Source organism: Hipposideros armiger, unplaced genomic scaffold, assembly GCF_001890085.2.
Source record: "Hipposideros armiger isolate ML-2016 unplaced genomic scaffold, ASM189008v1 scaffold_210, whole genome shotgun sequence".
In the NCBI taxonomy this organism is placed as follows: Eukaryota; Metazoa; Chordata; class Mammalia; order Chiroptera; family Hipposideridae; genus Hipposideros; species Hipposideros armiger.
In genome coordinates this window covers 687,264-693,177 of record NW_017731560.1, presented here as the reverse complement: position 1 = coordinate 693,177, position 5,914 = coordinate 687,264, and the positions used below count along the sequence as shown (strand labels likewise).

The 5,914-nt window shown below is 44.6% G+C and overlaps 1 protein-coding gene across 5 annotated transcripts in view; it reads right to left on the bottom strand.

Annotated features, from left to right (window-relative positions):
* Positions 1–5,914, bottom strand: part of BCORL1 (BCL6 corepressor like 1) — a 63,680-nt gene that overhangs the window by 53,670 nt on the left and 4,096 nt on the right. Inside the window, exon 1 of one of the 5 annotated variants that reach the window (XM_019653927.1) lies at positions 5,814–5,853. The exons of the other annotated variants lie outside the window; for them this stretch is intronic. The gene's annotated coding sequence lies outside the window, so the exon portion shown is untranslated. Of the gene's footprint in view, positions 1–5,813; positions 5,854–5,914 lie in introns of those variants that run through there. 5 annotated transcript variants of the gene reach the window in all.

The following is a 5,914-nucleotide window of genomic DNA, read 5'->3' as shown; positions in this document are numbered from 1 at the left end:
GTCATTGGCCCTCATATGTGGGATCCGAACCGGGGCCCTCTGGCGTCCCAAGCCAGTTCTTAACCATTGCGCCACTCGGCCGGCCCTAGTCACAGCTAATGTTTAAACCCATCTTACTTATGAGCTGCCTTCCAACACTTACAGGAGATTTATGCTCTGGGAACAAGTCATTTTAATATTTGCCTAAGCAGAATATAAATAGGAAGGTAAATCTGCTGGGGAGGGGGGCAGGTAGAGAATACTAACGCATTTCCAAAGTCAAACAGAAATTACTATAGCTGACCACTGAACAACACAGGTTTGAACCATGCTGGCCCACTTATACACAGATTTTTTTTCAATAAATATACAGTTGGCCCTCGATATCCCTAGATTTCATATCTGTGGATTCAACCAAGTGTATATTGAAAACTGTATTTTCAGTCAAAGGTTGGGAATCCACAGATGCAGAAGGCCGACTGTATGCATTGTTCTAAGTCATTTTATATAAGGGACTTGACCATCCACAGATCTTGATGTCTGTGAGGATTCTGGAATCAATCCCCCTGAGGACAACCAGGGATAACTACAGTTAAGTTTTGGGGGAGTCAAAAGTTATACCCAAATTTTAAACTGTGCAGGGTCAATGCCCTTACCCTCCATATTGTTCCAGGGTCAACTATAATTCTTAACTGATCTACTGCTTTAAATTGGCCTGCTATCAGTCTCTCTCTATACTGGCATAACTGATTGTTGGCATCAAAGTCCATTCTGGCTGCAGAGAGGGACTCTATTTTATAGCCCATCTTTTTTTCTCTTCTCAGAAGTTTGGTTTAACCTGAGCTAGTTAGAATGTTCTTCATTCTCTCCCATCCAATCGCTGATGAAGTTCCTTGTCATAGAGCCATACTAAGCCTGAGCTCTATATACCAGCTTTTGTAGAACTTCCAGATGTCAGAAACAGCTGGAAAGCCCAACCAGTCATAATTAAACACAGCAGCCCTTTTCAGAAAGCAATGTGTTTTTTTGTTGTTTTTGTTTGTTGTTGTTTTTTAAATGTCACCCTAGAAAACTAGGCTTGGGTCACTTTTTAAGCATGGGCCAAAATGTTTCCTGAAGTTTCAACTGAATATATAGTCTTCAGTTCCTGCCTTGAAATATTCATCAGTATTACAGCACAGCTGTTAAAGAAGCTGCCACTTCGACCTCAAAGGTAGATGCAATAATGCAGTGATGAGCCAAGCTATTTCTTCCTACCACGTTGTAAATGCTAAATGTGTACTAATACAACAGGAATATGGAGAAAGAGCACAGAGTCAAAATATAAGTAGAGTTCTCAGTAGCTATTAACAGTTTTCATTCTGCCACCAAGTTTACCACAGTATAATATAAAAGGTACTGTCATAGGACACAGCTGAATAAGAAAAACTAGATTATAATATAATAATAGATGCCATTTACTGGGCACCTGCTGTGGACCTGGTGCTACATATACATCATCTCATGTAATCCTCACAGTCCTGAGAGATTGGGATTATCATCTCCGTCTTATAGTTGAACAAACCGAGGCTGAAGAAAGTTAAGTGACTTGCTTCCTGCCATCCAGCTAGGAAGCGCAAGGACTCTAACCTAAGGCTGTACGTCTCCAAAGCCTGGGGTAATTCTGATGCATGCTAGTTTGAGAACCACTGCAAGATACTAACCTGAGTATGCTGTGACCAAGCTAAATTGAGTAAAGCCTTGTCATCATAAGATACCTAGGCACCTCATGGAGCCAGGTATAGCGTACACGGACTCCTCCTGGGGATCAGAGTCACATACAGTGCCCTTCTCTATAGAACTTGGAAAAATGAAAATCTGCTTGTTCTCCTTGTCTCTGGATACCAGCATTATAACAAAACTGAACTGTACCCTTAAATGGCACTAACACTAAGATTTCTAGGCATACCTTAGCAATGAGGTAACCAAATTTTGTTTCTTAGCAGAAAGTCGGTAAAGAAGCCCGAAACACAAAGCTCTGCCTGCTCCTCAGTACTCTCAATTCTTCACCGATGCTTAGCTTAGGGTCTTCTCAAAATCCAAATAATGATGTATCTTGGCTCACATACTCTCACAAATAAATCTGAAAATTACCACTTTTCACAAATAAAGAATAAATCATCTCTCTTCAAATTCATCACAAGTCATTGAGCAGAGAAAATATGACCCTGACATGCAGCCAGCAGCCATTTTTTAAACAATTATCCATTTTTAAATGTTTTATGGGGAAAGGGTGGCTTCTGCTTTTAAAAAAAAAGAGGGAAACAGAACAACATATTTGAATTATGGGGATAGTCACAGAGTTAAATTTTACTCTTTATCAGAATTCAACTTCAGTTCACCAAAGAAAGTTTTCATCATAAACGACTGCCTTTAAATAATAAATAACGGGAAAGTGTAGATTTAGAAAGACAACAGTGTCTATATTATTTTAGGGATGGCCATTAAAAAACTGACATGAATAAAGCCTAGTTTGCATGTGAGATTATATACAATACTATACTAGCATCCTAGTGGCCAAAAGGTAGATTACCTCTTATTACCTTCATCTTTGGCAGTACTGAAGCTAAACCTTCCGGCAAGCATGGACTCACATCTAACTGGAACTCAAGCATTAAGAAATTTCCTTTCTTTTTGAAAACTCAAAGGTCTGGAGTCTTCCTTCCCTCTACATAATCAGTGGCTTCTCCCCTTTCTGGTCTATTTTATCCCATCAACAATTTCTACTTTCCCTAGCTCTCTCTCTCCCCCATTTTAGTGTTCACTTTCCCACCCAACTCAACCATGAATTCCTCCTCTCTCAATCCCAAATGCTGGTTGGCTCTGGAAAACAGCTCCCTACCAACTGTGGCTGTTCTATCTCAAACTTAGCTCAGCTTAGAATCAATGAACCACTCCAGGTGCCCAACCCCTGGTTAGCGCCTCTCCTCCACGCTCCAACCCCACCCTCCAATTCTGGCCCAAGGCTCTCAGGCTTCTTTATCCTGTTTCACTCTAGAATTTTCATCATGCACCTCCCTATATCTAGAATTCCTCCCACCTGCAGACTTGAAACAACTGGTGTATTCCTACTTTCTCCTTCTTTCAAGATCATTCTACTTAGGACTATGAATTACTTCCCCCATTCGCTATCCTTACTTTGTATAGATTTTCTAATTAATGCTTAGACTTGTAGGCCCTGGATCTGTTAACCTCTGCTTCCTGGGCTCTCCCCAGGGAGAGGCACGTTTTTACCAGCTCCAGATGATACCTGAGTACACATCTTCCTCCTTTGGCTAGTTATTCCACCCTCTTTCTCTCACATTCTGCCTGTATACTATCGCTAGATTCTCTATTCCCTTATGGGTACATATATTTATATTTCTTCCTACCTGCCAGTTTCTTTCCAATCCGATTTTCACACAAGATCACCCTTATCTCTCGCCCCAACCTTAGTGATTCTATCGTGAAAGTGTAAAGAGCCTTAAAGGTTCTTCAAACTTCAATATGGAATACATTATCCTGAAGATTTCAAGGTTCCACTTTTTCCCATGTTAGTTGGCCCTAACATGGGACCAGGGATGATAACCTTTCTTTCCCCTTCACTGCCCAACCAACCCTCCTCCTGATTTCTCTTTTCACCTCCCTTCTTTCCAGCATTCAAGTCCTTTTCTCCCATAATTCTGTTCCCCCAAAAGAAGCACCTCTCTGAAACCCAACATCCAGAATCGTCATGGCCTCAGGTCCTCTGCCACCTGTATGAAACATTTTTTTCCCCAAGTAGTGAACTGCAGCATGACCAAAGCAAGGAGACTCCTGAAGGAACATCCTTTGCTTCCCAAGAAAGTCTACACCACTAAGAAAGAAAGGGATCAGGGCTGTCAGTTAGCTCAGGTGGTTAGAGCACAGTGCTCATAACACCAAGGTTGCCGGTTCGATCCCCACATGGGCCACTGAGCTGTGCTCTCCACAACTAGATTGAAACAACTACTTGACTTGGAGCTGATGGGTCCTGGAAAAACACAATGTTCCCCAATAAGAAATAAAGAAAGAAAGAGAGAGAGAGAGAGAGAGAGAGAGAGAGAGAGAGAGAGAGAGAGAAAGATCCTCCCTCCCTCCCCTCTCCTGGTAAATCAAAACAGTCAGATCTACAAGTGTTCTTGGTGCAGCCACCATTTCTCCTGGAACTCCCCTCAGCTCTGCCCAACTCTGCCCAATCCAGACTCCAAAAGCAGAGCCTGCCAGGGACCTGGCTTTCCTCTGCCCTAATCTCAACAATTCACCCTTTTCCTTGTTGGCCTGTTCTAAAGAACTAGTCCTTAATGCAGACATCAGAGTCTCCCTCCCCTTCTTCCATCAATGACTTCTCAGAGCCAGAATGGAAAGAAACCTATATACCCTTGCTGCAAAGCTGGTAACAGGGTCAGCCCTCTTAAAAGTCTATTTGAGTAAGGCTCTGTGCCCGACGACATGTCCCTCTTGTCCCTTACATCTCCCCCAAGGGCAGCTGACTCAGTTGCCCTATCAAAAAATAAGTCTGCCTATCAATACCCTCATGGCTTAGTCAAGATGGCCATGTCTCTCCTAAACTCCATCAACCTTCAGATTCTCTGAATTTGAGTCACCAAGCCCCCTGCTCCTCCTAGCTCCCCCAGTCTTTCCTACTAACTTTGCTTCTTCTTCAAAATTTTACAGGTTCCTCCTCCGATCATTTACTTCTATTTGGAACCTCTGGGTGATTCTTGGGATTGGGTTACCCCATTTACTCTCCAGTGGAATTCCCCAAATTTCTTTCCTACATACTATCCTCTTAGGTACCACATGGTGACATCACCATCCAATTTAAGTACTCTGGCACTAAACGAAAACCTGCTTCATTGTGCTGCCTACCATGCCCCCCCAAAATAAACCTCCCTCTATCCCAACATTCAAGAATAAGACAGGCAAACAGAGAACTATATGACCTTTAAAGTTCCTTCAACCTTGAAATTTTATTATCAACCTAATCCAACCCCAGCCCAAAATGCATCTCCAATCATTTCCCCAAAAAACGTTTCAGCAGCGTGACTCTGAGCAAGTCTTCTAAGTTAAAAGAACCATGGGGCTACCAGGGCAACGCTAACCTACAACTGCACCTCCAGAAGTGTCACCAAAGATTTTTGCAATAGTACTCCACTTCTCTGCCACAGAGACGACCTCTAAACTGCCTTGAAAATATTCAGCTGTCGCACGAAGTTACTGGGCCCCCTTTCCCACACTCGCCTAACGAGGTCCTAAACCCGGTGCTAGATGTGTCCTCTCCAAAGGACTCCTTTCCTTGCTAGCCTACTCTAGTAGACACCAAGGATGAACAAGTATCACCACATCGATAGCTTCCTCCAGCCAATGTTGAAAATTTCAAAACAATAAAACAAAAATATAGTGCTTCCATTAGGGGAGGGGGAGGTGCGAGCGGGAATAGAAGGGCACCCCCACCGGCTTGTGCTGTTGGCCTCCCGGATTTGCAGTGTGCTTCCCTCCCGCCTTTCTCTTCAACCATATCTTTCCCTACAACAATCTCCCGCACCTCCATAACGCGAAATCCCCAGCCGAGGTGCGGTCGGCTCCTCCCGGCCTTGCCCCGGACGTCCCTCTGGCCCAGCCTTCCTCTCGGCGGGACCCTGGCAAGGAGGGCCAGCTCAACCGTCCAGTTCACCTCCCTGTCCCTTCCCGGGTTTCTGGGCGCCCCTGCAGGGCTCTGTCCCGAAGCAGAAGCTCGAAAACCCAAGCCCACGAGGCCCGTCGTGGGACCCACCCCCCCTTCCTTCTCCCAGCACCTTGTCCTCCATGCAACGGCCCCCGGGGCTCTTCGTCGTCGTTGTCCCGGCTTGTACCGCCCCCGTCGGGGCTCCACCCCCAGCCTGCCCCCGCCCCCAGG